Genomic DNA, 14,784 nt, shown 5'->3' on the forward strand with positions numbered 1-14,784 from the left:
GCTCTCTTAATATTTTAGGAGACCGTTGTGCTCCTAAACCAGAAACTCAAAACCTAATTAAAACCTAAAATTCAGTCTTGTCTGAGTGATTTTCAAACCGTATTAAATATAACGAATATGCCACAGACACAGGAAAATTAGAAATAAGCTGTTCCTTCAATTGTCGCTTTGACACATGACCTATGCCTCATTGTCACTGATATGGTGTATAAAACTCCATGGTATTTACATCTGTTTACTTTGCTATCTAGCACGTTGTGGATTTGAAAAACTGCAAATAAAGTATTTAAAAGAATAAATAAGCTGCCTAGTTTAATTGCAAAACTGACCAAAATACTCATATATTCATTAAAATACCGATATATTCATTGAAATACAGATATATTCATTTAAATACAGATATATTCATTGAAATACAGATATATTAATTAAAATTAAGATATTTTCATTGAAATTCAGACGCTTCCAGTTGTCACCTTTCTGTAAATACTCTTTAGTCCTTTACATCAATGTTTGGAAGATGCTCATCTGAAGTGAAGCTATAAATACTTTTTTACAGCAGCAACCAAGTGTGAGGCCCTGTACTTGAACTGTCTGACCCGTAAAACCATTCACGTCTGTGACATCTGAAATTCCAGGTCTTTACAGGCACCAGTGCTTGTTTGTGTGAAATGTATTCACTGCTGGAGCCTGGAGGCGGCGGTTCCGTCAGCGGCCACCAGAGGGCGCTCCTCGCCTGCCGATGAAACCCACTGAGCTGCACATTGGATGAAAGGAGAAGCGTTTCCTCTTCCGGGTCAGAAGCGGCAGAGACAGCACCAACAGCTACGGTGATATCACTTCCGGTCTCTCCTGGTGTGTGCAGCCTGCTGCAGAGGAGGAAGGAGCCCTTCCTGGTGGGCAGCGACCTCCATCTTCAGACCCCAGATCCCCCCATCAGCCCCCAGGGGAAGGAGAGAGCCTGGATAGCTTTCTGCTCAGGTAGGAGAGCTGCCAACTCACTTGGCTGCAATTTAGTAATCCATGGATCAGATTCCCCCGCCCCCCCCCCAGGAGTGGGGAGCGGAGGAGGAGAGGCCTGTCCAGGGGTGCAGAGGAGGAGAGGCCTGTCCAGGGTTACAGAGGAGGAGAGGCCTGTCCAGGGGTGCAGAGAAGGAGAGACCTGTCCAGGGGTGCAGAGGAGAGGCTTGTCCAGGGGAGGGGCAGAGGAGGTGAGGCCTGTCCAGGGGTGCAGAGGAGAGGCCTGTCCAGGGGAGGTGCAGAGGAGGAGAGGCCTGCCCAGGGGTGCAGAGGAGGAGAGGCCTGTCCAGTGGTGCAGTGGGGGTGAGGCCTGTCCATGGCTACAGAGGAGGTGAGGCCTGTCCAGAGGAGGAGAGGCCTGTCCAGGGGTGTAGAGGAGGAGAGGCCTGTCCAGAGGAAGAGAGGCCTGTCCAGGGGTGCAGAGGAGGTGAGGCCTGTCCAGGGGTCAGAGGAGGTGAGGCCTGTCCAGGGGTGCAGATGAGGAGAGGCCTGTACAGTGGTGCAGTGGAGGTGAGGCCTGTCCAGGGCTGCAGAGGAGGTGAGGCCTGTCCAGGGGTGCAGAGGAGGTGAGGCCTGTCCAGGGGTGCAGAGGAGGAGATCCCGGTCCAGGGGTGCAGAGGAGGCGAGGCCTGTCCAGGGGTGCAGAGGAGGGGAGGCATGTCCAGTGGGCAGAGGAGGTGAGGCCTGTCCAGGGGTGCAGAGGAGGTGAGGCCTGTCCAGAGGTGCAGAGGAGGTGAGGCCTGTCCAGGGGTGCAGAGGAGGTGAGGCATGTCCAGTGGGCAGAGGAAGAGTGGCCTGTCCAGGGGTGCAGAGGAGGTGAGGCATGTCCAGTGGGCAGAGGAGGTGAGGCCTGTCCAGGGGGCAGAGGAGGAGAGGCCTGTCCAGGGGGCAGAGGAGAGGAGGCCTGTCCTGGGGCAGAAGAAGTGAGGCTTGTCCAGTGGGTGCAGAGGAGGTGAGGCCTGTCCAGGGTGGCAGATGAGGTGAGGCCTGTCCAGTGGTGCATTATTACCCTTCGATATTTTTTGTATATGCACTGACTCACCCAACCCTGCGTGCCATAATAATATCCTTTATTTCGGATATATGGAAGCTTCTTTTCCTTGATAGCCAGTCCGCACATTTTTTGCGTAGCTGGTCCCATGACTCATGCTGATCCCTCTTTAAAGTAGGTACTCCTGCCAGTACCAACACATAAGGGCAAGCAGCGGTCGGCAGACTCAGGACATCCTGATTAGCCATTAATACTTGGGGCGGCAGGAACATTAATGCACGAGGTATTAGACAACCTGTTCTGATTTGAGCCCCTGGGCCTGTTTAACCTATTAGCACCATCCCTAGTGGGGTTGGTATTTGAAATGGTTATTGGTATTGTGGGTGTGGGGGGAGGACCCGTTTCTATCTATAGGCAATTGACGCAGCCCCTGGATTGATCGTATATCGGGTGAAGGGTGATTCCGGGAGCAGCAACTCTGGCGGTTTGCGACACAATTTCGGCTTCTAAAATACTCATACCAACACCTACTCTATCGATGGCCCAGCTCCCATCAATCTCTTTGATTTCGGCCACCTTTTCCCCCACTGTCCCCTTAAAAAGTTTGGCTACTAAAATAGCCTTCGGCCTTCTTATCCAGGGTAGATGAAAAGAACTGCTGGGGAAAGAGTTGTGACCTCATTCTATGCCAATCTGTGGAGAGGGGCTGTGTCTCCTGGAGGAGGCACACATATGCCTCCATGTTATGGTAGGAAAGGATGGACCTCCTTTTATTGGGATTGTTGAGACCTCTCGCATTGAGAGTGAGAATTTTCAGTGTGGGCTGGGAAATAGTGTGTCATAGTGAGTGCACAAGCTTTGGCCTGTATGTGGGTCCCTGTGATCCCTCTTACCTCTGAGCTCCCAACGTCTGCCTGGCCTCCATTGTCCTTTGATCCTCTCTTCAACGCCATTAACCTGCATACCAGTTCTCCACCCTTCGCTCCCTAACCCCAACTTAGAAACCCATTAACCTCAAATTGTCCAGGGTCCACCATTCGTGCGTGTGCGTCCTTGGAAGTCGGAATAGTTGGGAACGTGTGTGGCTCTACGCTCCCCGCAGACTTCTTCCCGCCCACCCAGCCTTGCAAATGTCACTTGTCTGTCCCTCAGTCGTTCAGAGTCATCATGGGGGAATGTCTCCTTCGACAATGTCACCAGCACTGCCAGTCTTTCTTGTGCCATGGTCTTGGGGTCCGGTCTCGTTGCTCGCTCTGTGCTACGCCTCCCGTAGACCTTATGCCATCTTTCTCAAAGAGTTTTGGTCTGTGGGTCCTCTGTCTCCTCCTGGATTGGATTCTCGATGCCTAGCACCTGGCAAGTGTCCTACATGGATCTGAGCTGGAGGAGTTTGCCCTGCCATATGAAAATCAGCCGGAAAGGGTGACCCAAAGAATACGGTATTCCTTGATTTCAAAGACGCAGGGTTGCCACTCGGAACTCCCTACGCTTTTGAAGGGGTATTAGAGCCAGGTCCTGGTACAAAGCTATGGAGTGGTCCTGATATCTTAGTGGTTGCTTGTCCCTGGCAGCAGGTAGCATAAACTCTTTTATTTGAAAGTCTGGAATGTAAGCCAAAATATCCGGTGGGGGCCCCTAGTATGCTCCTGAAGAGACCCTGCAGGTATTGTGTGATGTCTGGCCCTTCTTCTTTAGGTCGAACTCCCTTCACGCGGATGTTGTTTCGCCGAGACCGATTCTCCAGGTCTTCTGAGTGTGCCTGGAGATCGCTCTGTTGAGCCTTGAGCCGGAGTATCTCTTGCTGTAGATGCTCCACCTCCTCTTCCCGGGCTTGCTTCTGATCCTTGATGGAGGCCATACAGTCCCCAACGCCATCAACATCCCGCCTTATCAAAAAGCAGGACGTTGACGCTATTTGGGAACGTGTGGCCTCCATTGGTTATCTCCTTCATCTCCTCCGCTATTTCCCTTTTCAGCGTCTGCAAGTTGCCTTGTAATGCACCGAATACCGACTCTAAAAAGGCGTGGGTAACTGGGGCTTCAGAGGTGTCTACATCTTGGCTGATTTGTGTAGTTGGGGAGAGCCTCCCTTCTCCGCTGCCGGTCATCGGGAGCTTTGTCAGCATCTTTTTTAGATTCTGATCCTTCTTGCTTCTCTCTGAGGACAAGGCTGCTATATCTCTTACCACAATAACCAAACCAGCCTGCCTTGTCGTGGGAGTCACAGCCCCAGTGGGTGGCAGTCACCGGGTTGTCCTCCCGCTGAGCTCCACTACGCTGTTGCTTGATGGTGAGGGCCCGAGGTGTCACTCCTTTCAGTCTCGTCCGGGCCTTGCTGCCTTTGACCGTCTGCTATTGCCCTGCTGGACATCTGAGGCTTGTTCTCAATACTCTAAGCACTTTGCGCCCAAACCTGCTGTGAATCCCCCTGTAGGCCAGCAGCCCTATCTGGAACTGGAGCACTAGATGTCTTTTAGGACCACTGCGGCTAATTCCTGCACCATGTGCTTGCAGGCCGTGGCCTCCGGTTTCCTCTTACTTGCCAGTTAGCTCCAGAGAGACTAATCCATGCCCGGGCCCCTCATCCATTGGCACCTTGTGATTCTTACAGCGTTACAGTTCATATCTCATTCTCCTTATTGGATTTTGTCATTTTCTTCAATACACTTTACTTTATTTTTCTATTTCGGTTTGGGTTTTTTATTGTTTTGCATTTTGACTTTTACTTGTTTGGTTTCTGCATACATATTTTAAATATTACCTTAAGTTAAGCCTGCCTGTTCCGTGCTTAGGTACCAGGGGGTTGATCCTAGGTTAATTGAATGGCTTTGAAAGTTCACTCTGACAACGGTTGTGATTGTTCCTCATCCACCGCAAATAAAAATTCTGTTTTCTTACAGAAACTATTATCTGCAAAACAGGCAGTTGATAACCTACCAGGGTTGAAGCACCCTGTGGACAAATTGGAATATGGGACGAGTATTGTGTGGCAATAGAACCTCTAAAAAACTTCAGCTTACAGACGAACCAAGAATCGCGCTAGAATATCACAACTTTTTAAAACAAGGTAGTCAAGAAAGTGTGGCGAATATATTGCAGCTCTTTGTATTTTGACAGCCGCAAGCAAATTTTGAGTGTGGATGTATGTAGCAGAGATGAGTCTGTTCACCCAATGTGAGTGGTGATATCCACTTTGCTGATCTGCCTGAAGTTATGATGCTGCTGACAGTAGCGTGTCTGCTGAAAGCGGTGGCGTGACTGTTGGAACTATAAAGCCAAATAAGAGAAAGTTATCTTCCGACATCGCAGTCTTCGTGACTGAGACCAGTAATACTGAAGACTCTGAGACTCATAGCAGTAATTTCTCCTTTCAGAGCGTTATCGCTGCAGATGGAGTGAAGCCAAGAAGTGAGCACATTACTAAGGTACCAACAAAGTTTAATATTGTTCATTTGTATTAACTGTTTCTCTTTTGCAGCATTTGGAACTGCATTTTCTACTTTTTGTTGCTTTTTGGTTAGTTTTTTATTGTAGGCTGTTATCTTCGGTTTAAAGGGAAATATTTTGTAGTGTGTGACCATAATGCTGCAGTTTGCATTTCATTACCATCATTTGCTTGTCCTGGAAAATCTCCAGGGTGCAGGAGGTTTGCTGTTTCAGAGTTCTTTCTTCAGCTTCTGGGCAGTCGTTGCTCTGTGGCAAACCGTGGTCCTGTTTCTCTGCTCTTCTTGTAGTAGCTCCTATCAGAGCTTCATCCTCCCGCCAACGATAATATGATGCCAGGCATCCCCCAGCACACAACACAGTCTATGATGGACTACGTCTATCTGTTCGGCGCAGTTAGAGCGAGAATAAAGTTCTCTGGACCCATCAGGCTGTGAATGTAACCTAAGGGCTTAAGATGAAATGAAGAGCTTACCTCCTTCCCGAGTGGCTCCAGACTGCTGTGTGCAGACCTGATAGCTGGCAGCACCCTGCAGTATGTATGTATAAATCAGATTATGTTGGAAGTAACCTGCAATATAGTGGCGGGCAACACCCTGCCAACAAGTAGGATTTCTCATAGTATTTTATTTCCTGGCACATTAATGGAGATTGTCTTTTAACAGGCAGAAGAACAACACTGACCATACATTTTTCTGGGTTTGTCTTTAAAATGACGTACACATTAGGAATGGCATTTCGTTCTGCTGGAATAATAACACAAGTTATCGTGCACTCTGCTATGATGTTGCACAGATCGTTGGCTGCAATGCTTCCATGTTTCAATCTAACATGATTTCTACAGGGCACATACATGATTTACTGCTGTAGAGAAATAATGCTCCTGTGTACTGTGGCAGACTCAGAAATATTGAAAAACTTAAAGTTTTCTCTTTCAGTACTTCCTAGTAACACCTTTCACTTTTTGACTCAGTCATTTGGCAGGAACATAACTTAGTACCGTTAAAATAGTTGTGATGGGGAACATTCATGTGGGGTTTGGACTGGCTCGACCAGAGTGCTTGCTGACTTGGAGGAGTATGGAGTTGACCACCTTGCCTGGTCCGGTGTGGAACCAAGCCAGCGAGGCTTTGCTGCAGGCTCCTTTGCCCTGATAGCTGGTCAACCGTTTGAGGAGGAGGAGGTGAAGAGCTGTCTAAGTGTGCCATGAGGCTGGCATTTCAGTACATCCCTGAGAAGTGAGCTTTGAGTCGATGTGGTGTTCCTCTTATACCACGTGCAATTCATCCTCTCCAAAGCCTCAAGAATTCCTGGATGTGAAGGGTGGCTGATTCTGATTGGGTGCTTGATGGTTTACCAGAAACTCATGTTTTTGATCGTTCATGTTTGTCAGTAGTTAATTAAACACGCCCAGGGGTTTTATCTCTTCAGTTGACACAAGCTGCAGTCAAGGTTTCTTTGTCGTTGCAAACAAATATGAATGAGCCTCTGTAGGTCAAAGAGTGTTGTGTTCTGAGGTTGCCAAAAACTATTCTCTCTGTTAAAAGGAGATTCTAGTGGCACTGTGAGCAAGCTAATGCAAAAATAGGCTAACATACTCGGCTGGGGTGTACAGAGGCAGTCTGCCGCCAGATCCACAGTATATGTTATCCAAAAACAGCGCAGGTCCTGCATGAAGGGTACTGTAGGAACTACACGACATGGCGCCACCAACGTTTGGTACCTATTTAACAGTAGAATCTGAGTAGTTCTATTGGGGTTATTCCCAGAGACCCCCTACTTACAAAAACTAGAGTCGTGGAGTGGGTGGGCACAAAACTCCGCCGCAGCTGAGTAGGCAAGATATCCTATGTATTGGTTGTTGTTTAATCAAGCTTGAAGGAATTTACCTAAATTGTGCATAAAACCGTACCTTAAAATTCCTTCGACAGTTATTCTGTGTCTTAAACACGATGTGTAAGAAGGAGCCTTAACCCCAATAACCCAGGCACTTAATCAGTTCGAAGAAGACGATGTCAATGCAATACGGATTGCTCCCAATGTAAGGCATACTCTGACAGTTAAACTACTCAAACATGGGTTACCACCCAGAGGAGGTGTAGTAATATTCGTGATAGAGGCTTTCCAGACAGAGGTATTCTACTCATAGGTTATATTCCCAGCAGCGAATCCCGTAACAGAAACGTTTCGTTATTACACACATGAAGAAGTTTCAGCGGTCTACACTCCGTTTTCGGTGATTGAGATTCCGCTTACCTACCAGGATAATATTTTCTGGTTTAATGGCGCCGTACCCCACGTTACTACAAGAGCAAGGCTTGGTCCTTGAGGAAGACCAGGAGCAACATGGCCGATATTAGCGGCCTATGCACCACATCCTGATATTGACACAATGCCACGTGATGAACTGCTTGTTCAACTCAAAGAGTTGATAAAACTTTACAGAAACATGACACACTTCGTCCTGAGGACACTATCGGTCCAACCTACCGTAATTACACCTAATGCAGCTCCTACACAGAGCACAGGTACTAAAATTACTCCACAAACATTACACACGGAAATGGGCAAAGTGCCCACAAAACCTGAACAAATTCCATTCCGAGTAGCTCAGAAAATAACCCAGTTAGAAGCAGTATTCCCAAATACAACACCATTTGAAAAACACAGAATGTTAACAATCTGCTTGCCCATGGGGATAACACCACAGTTAGAGGATTGTGCCTCTAGGGGTACAGTCTTTGCTGCCATATACACCAGACCTCATGGCATTCCTTCATTAGCAATAATACCAGATGTATTAAGACAAATACAAAATGAGTACGGAGCAGAACTTGCCCTAAACTGGGGGTGAAATAAATAAATAACTACAACCAGGTATCCGCCATAATACTAGCTACCATTAAAGTGGAAGCAGCATCAGTGTCAATCCGCCAACGCCTACGGGAGTTCTCTCCATTAGAACAGGTGAATGAACTACCCAAAATAATTGAAACTGCATATGCAGAATTTGACTGTAAGTGCGCAGGATCACTGCCAACCAGGTCCTCTAAGCCACATCTCCTTCCCTAAAGTGTACCTGTTGTTTCCATGATTGGCACTCCATAAGTCCCTGGTAAAAGATACCTCTGGTACCAAGGGCCTTGTTGTTTAAGAGGGTCTCTAAAGGCTGCAGCACACATTATGCCACCCTAAGGGACCCCTCACCAAGCACATACATACATACTGCCACTGCATCTGTTTGTCTTGGTGCAGACAAAACTGAAGAGTCAACATGGCACTCATCCCTGTATGCGATGCCCATTGGGACTGTCTGAGATATAGGTAAGACACCCCTCTAGCAGGCCTTATAGTGCACGCTGCTTTAGGGATATCTCCTGTGAGGGCATATCTGCATGAGCAGATATGCCCCTGCAATATCCTTGTTGATTCCTGGATATTGCTAGTGGCCAGGGAAGCTCTATAGTAAGTACATTGGCTGGACGCTTGTTATTACGAGTTCCACAGCTCCATGAAGGATGCACTGACATATGGGGTATTTGGTACCAAACATCTCAGCATAATAAACCTGCGCTGATTGCTGTGTCCGATTTATTAAACATTGCACTTAGAGAACCCCTTAGAGGGGTCCCCTAAAATCTACCAATTCTTAGGGGGGTCACCAACTGGCCTGAGCCAGCTTGCTACCACCGGACAGTGTTCTGTCCTCATGGGGAGAGTGCCTTTGCACTTTGAGGTCGATAATGCCTTTACTGGGTGGAGGTGTTCACACCTCCCCCTGGTCAGGAAGAGCCACCTGTGGCAGGTGGTACAGGAGTGACAAAACTCTTTTGTGTCCTCTGACTTGTGAGGCCAATGAAAGTGAGGGACAAGCCTGCCCCAAGTCTTACTTTGGCCTAGGTGTCCTACTAAAGGGATGTCATGTGCCAGTGTCAGTAGGAAGCCCCTAAACTTCAGAGGTAGAAATGGCCAACTTCCTGGTGACACCAGGCTTGGGGTCTCTATCCTCTGAGTAAAGGAGTCCTTCATCCCAGTAGATCCTGTGGGTCCCACCGGCACTCCCATCAGCAGCAGCAGCAGCTTGCTGTCCGAGGGGTTCAAGAGAGGGGCAGGGTTGCTGCTCCTGGCTCAGATCTGGCCTGGAAGGGCCCCCTGTCCCCAAGAGTGCAACCTGATCAGATACAGGTTCCTCTGAGACAGAACCTTCACAGGGACCGTGATCATCTCCCTCAGGAGACTGGTCCTCCTTTTGAGCCTGGGGGGAAGACACAGCCTTACCCCTCCTGGTCCATTCTTCTGCCTGTTCAGTGGATGTCTGTTTGGCCTGTGACCTAGTCGCAGCAAACACATCTGCAGAGATGCCCAGCATTGCTGCATGAGTCCTTAGTTCTACTTCAGCCCATGCTGAAGATTCTAAATCATTGCCCAATAAGCATTCCACCGGAAGGTCTGAACTCACCACAACTTTCTTAGGGCCAGTTACCCCTCTCTAGATGAAATTTACAACTGGCAAGGAATGATCACCCCTGACATTGTTAGCTTTGGTCACTTCCTACATCGCTCCAAGTATGATTTGATCAGGGTCCACTAGATCTTTTGTCACCTACGTGACACTGGCACCTGTGTCCCGGTATTCTATGGCCTCCTTACCATTAATCGACGGCTCCTACCTGCATTTTCCCAAGTTACTTGGACTGACACATAAGGTGGCAATATTTATTAATAAATATTTATTTATTATTTATATATTTATAAAGCTCAACATTTATCCCAGGGGATGTCATGGCCCTAAGGGCTACGGTAGTGAGTAGGTGGGTGAAGTTGAAGGGCCAGATATCAGTCTTTAGGGAATAGGTGTGTTTTGAGTTTTCTCCTGAAGTTCGACTGGAAGCTCGTTCCAATGTGAAAAGGTACGGCCTCCTGTCCTAGACTTATTTATCTTTTTGTTTCGGCCAGAGCAAGGTGTTGCGATCTTAGTGGTCTAGTGGGAATATAAAAGTGTATTTTGTTCTGAAGGATCATGGGGCCTGTGTCATGGAGTGTCCTGGGAGCATGACCAAGGAGCTTGAAGCAGGCTCCCTGACGCACGGGCAGCCAGTGGAGTTGTTTAGGCGTCCTTTGCTGAGCTGTGTTTGCCTTTTTTGCATACTAGTTTCACTGCAGCATTCTGCACCACCTGTAAACGTTTAAATAGGTAGTCTGGCATGCCCACGAAAAGGGCATTGCTATAGTCGAGCCTGCTGACTAGCAGGGCCTGTGTGACTGTTTTCCTGCTTTCCAGGGGGATCCACAGGAATAACCTTTTTAGGAGTTTCAGGGTGGCGAAGCTTTTCCCACATAGAGTTCGTACGTGGGCCTGCATAGATGGTGTGTCGTCAATAGTTACACCCAGGTTTTTGGCACAGTGCTTGGATCTGGGGGCGTCTCCTAAAGAGGAGGGCCACCAGGAAGAGTCCCAGATGTGTTTGGTTTCTCCGAGGAGCAGGATCTCGGTTTTGTCTGCATTTAGCTTTAGTCAGTGGTCTGCCATACAGTCAGCCATTTCGGTAAGGCAGCTAGTAAGTTTAGTTTTGGTGTCTTCATGCCCCTTCCCTATGGTGATTGTAAGTTGTGTGCCATCCGCATAGGAGCAAACCCCAAATCCCAATTTGTGCCAAAGGTGAGACATAGGCATTGAACAGCGTGGGGCTGAGGGATGCTCCCTGTGGGAGACCGCATTTCAGTTGTTTCGGTTCAGATGAGAAGGCTCCTAGCTGGACCGTTTGGGTTCTGTTGCACAGAAAAGAACTGAGCCATTCAAGGGTTTTTCCATTTATCCCATTTTCCGGTACGTTTTCGAGCAGAAGATGATGAGAGACCGTGTCGAACGCTGCCGACAGGTCTAACAGGATCAGGGCCACATCTTTGCCTTGGTCCAGAGAGTTTCTAATATTGTCCGTGACGGCCAGCAATGTGGCCTCTGTGCTATTGGTAGCCCTGAAGCCTGTTTGGGAGGGGTCCGGTATGTTGTTGTCTTCTAGGTATTTAGATAGCTGTCTATTAATCAGCTTCTCCAACAGTATGGAGAGATACGGGAGTTGAGATATGGGTCTGTAGTTGATCGGATTTGTCAGATCTGTACCTACTTTGTTTTAGCAGCAGGGTCACAATCGCTTGTTTCCATGTTTCTGGGAAAGTTGCTGCTTCTAGGGAGTTGTTTAAAAGCTGCGTGATAGCTGGGGTGAGAGAGGGTATGATCTGTCTTAAAATAAAATGTGGGCAGGGGTCAAGGGGGGATCCAGATTTGATATTGTTCATGGTTCTAGCAACATCTGCTTCTGAAATTGAGGCGAAGCTATTTAGTTGGGTGTGATTATTCAAGGGGGGGTCTGAATCTCCCCTGCTAGCGGGGGCCACTAGGCTGTTTCGGTCCAATGTTGAGTAGATTTTTTCTACTATATCTGTGAAAAAATTATTGATCATTTCACCGTTTTCTGTTGAAGGGTGCAATGTTTGGGACGTGTAGGCGGGTTTACACAGTTCTTTTACGATTTTATATAGCTCTTTGGTTGAGTTGTTATTTTCGTTGATTCTTTGTGCATAGTGTGGCCTTTTTGCCTTTTTTTATGGCATGATTGTAAGTTTTGAGAACAGTTTTGTAGATTAACTTTTCAGCATCTAGTCGGGACATTCTCCAGGTGTGTTCCTTGATTTTGCATTTCCTTTTAAGTGTTTTGATTTCTGGGGTTTACCATTTTTCAGAGGTGGTTCTTTTTATGGATTTAGATTTGATTAAGGGGGCACATAAGTTCAAAGTGTGGGTGATCTCCGTGTCTAGATTCAGAGCGCCTTTGTTGGTGAGGCGAGTACCTAGGTGTTCTAGGTTGGTGTTTATTGGCCAGTGGAGTTTAAATGATTCTGGAGTTACCAGTTTCCAAGGTCTGTAAAAGTCGTGCGCTGGTAGAGAAGGTCCTGCCAGTAACGTAGGCTGAGCAAATGAAAAGGAGGCAAGGGAGTGGCCCGTCCATGTCACGGGTTGAATCTCCTCAATCGAGGTAGTTTCAATATTGGAGAACAGTAGGTCCAATGTGTGGCCTGCATTATGAGTGGGACCTTGGATCCAATGTATAAATTGGAGAATTTGCATGTCATTGCTTAGATGTGTGGCAGCTAAGTTGTCTGGTTTGTCGAAGTGAATGTTAAAATCTCCGATCACTAGAAAGTTTTTGTATTTGAGACAGGCAGGGAATAGTTGTGTGAGCAGCTTCGCGCTGAAGTGGGCATGATATCTGGGGGGGTTATATATCACTGCTCCTCCTAATAGGGTGTGATTACCCTTAGCTACTTGGAATGCTAGTAATTCGTGCTCATTAAGCTGCACTACTGTGATTGAGAGGCAGTTGAGGTTGTCCCTAAATATTATAGCAAGTCCCCCTCCTCTTTTCCCTTGTCTATCTTGACATATGATTTTATATTTCGAGGGGAGTGCGTTGGCTATATCAGGGCAGTTGTTCTCATCTAGCTAGGTTTCAGTTATAAACACTAAGTCGGGGTTTATTTCGTTAATAATGTCCCAGATCTCCAAGGAGTGTTTGGGGAGGGATCTAGCATTGAGCTATAGGCATTTGGTTCTTAGGCCGTTATTCACCGTTTCGGGTGTGGATTCTATGTGTGCTAGGCTGCACCATTTGCATTTTAAGCATGTCAATGGCCCTTTGATGTTTTTTTCAGGAGAAGCTTTAAAGCATTCTGCATGGTTGCTTGGGGTATGCCTGTTGAGTTCAGTGAGTACCTCTCTGGAATAGGTTAGTGAGTCTCGGAGGTCTGTGCTGCGAGTAGCTGGGGTACTGGCCCTGGTCAGGCTCGGATGGGCGCAGTCGGGCTTGCCACCATCACAGACAAGTACAGCCTGAGCTGGAGTTCTGGCTAAGCCAGAACCCACCTCAGAGCCCAAGGTTAACCCTACTATTGCCTTGTTCCCTGTACCACCACTTGTACCTGTGCTAGGGGGTGTGAGCACCTAGTGGTGTCAGGGACACACCCTTATGACCTCGGGTTCTTCCTGTTTCAGACTACAGAAACACAAGTCTTCTTGGTGAAGTCAAAGATCGTATTTATTGGCTGCAGCCAGTAACAGTGCATCCTAGAAGTACAACAGGATGTAGGTTCTCAGGAGACTGCTCAAAATTACAAAGTCAGTCTTCTTCCTTTATACGCAAAAAATACGCTTCAGGCAAACATTCCTTTTTTTACAGTGATCATTCACATATTTTCACTACAAAGAAAAAGCAGAGTCATGATGACAAGTCCACATTTCAGTTTGTCCAACCCATAATCAATTACCCAGCAAGGTCCAGTATTCCCATCAGATATCGGCGGACCCCCCAATAAAACGGGAACCTCCTCCTCGTAAAGCAAGTCATAAAGCAAGAAACAGGGAGAGGTGTGTGTAAGATTAGGCATGGTTCGTGCATGATGAAAGGTTTATGATATGGTGTGCCTTGATACCAATCTCCAATCTCGCTCGGCCACTGGGAGAGGACCTGGCCGAACAGGTTTGGCTTCGGGCAGTGGAGTCAGCTTGCCCGGGTCACAGAGGAGTCAGCGAAGGTGTACGTGTCCTTCGGACTCGGGTTTGGCCTTTAGTCACATGGCTATGTGAGGGCAATCAGAAAATGGCTGCCGTTCACAACATGGAACCCGAGGGTTCGAGACGGAAACTCTGGTTTAAGGGTGATCCCAACACTCGAACACGCCGAAAATGCACGTATGTAGCGTACTCGTCATTTCCGGTCTGTCGACACCAAAATCGTCATGGTACGACGATGTTTATAACACGGGTCCAGAATTTTCAGTACCACAGGTGAAGTTACCCAAGGGGCAGTGGTAGTAGGTGGAGTTGAATCCGTGGCTTTTGGACAATTTACATCTTTTGTGCAATGGGTCTTTTCCTTACATAAATAGCACCAAGGTTTCTTTTTGCCTTTACGAGACTGTGTCACCCCCGCCCAGATTTAGGTTCATCGGGCCCCAATGAACACTTTTGATCTGTACCCTTCCCCATACCTCCATCTGGAGTCTTAGGGCCAGATGTAGGTAATCCCATTTTACCGACTCTAAAATACCGAATCATATTGATTCGGTATTTCAGAATCGGAAAACGGGATGTAGGAAAAAATTCGGTACAAAATACCGAGTCAGTAACATTCGGATTTCTGAATCGGTAAATACCGAATCGGTGATACAAAAAACACCCAATTGAGTCTGTCAACCAATCCGGAGCATCCACCACACCCCACAACATAGCAACAGAGGGACCAACCAATCAGATGCAACTACCCCTCCCCAGT

At 47.6% G+C, this 14,784-nt stretch overlaps 1 pseudogene across 1 annotated transcript in view; it reads left to right on the top strand.

Moving 5' to 3' along the window:
- Positions 1-849: 849 nt before the first annotated feature.
- LOC147737853 (uncharacterized) overlaps positions 850-14,784 on the top strand; it is a 200,457-nt pseudogene continuing 186,522 nt past the window's right edge. The window contains exons 1-2 of the transcript XR_015303464.1: positions 850-981; positions 5,386-5,436. The product of XR_015303464.1 is annotated as an uncharacterized LOC147737853 (transcript). The remainder of the gene's footprint in view (positions 982-5,385; positions 5,437-14,784) is intronic.

Source organism: Lissotriton vulgaris, chromosome 1_1 (assembly GCF_964263255.1).
Source record: "Lissotriton vulgaris chromosome 1_1, aLisVul1.2, whole genome shotgun sequence".
NCBI classification, from domain to species: Eukaryota; Metazoa; Chordata; class Amphibia; order Caudata; family Salamandridae; genus Lissotriton; species Lissotriton vulgaris.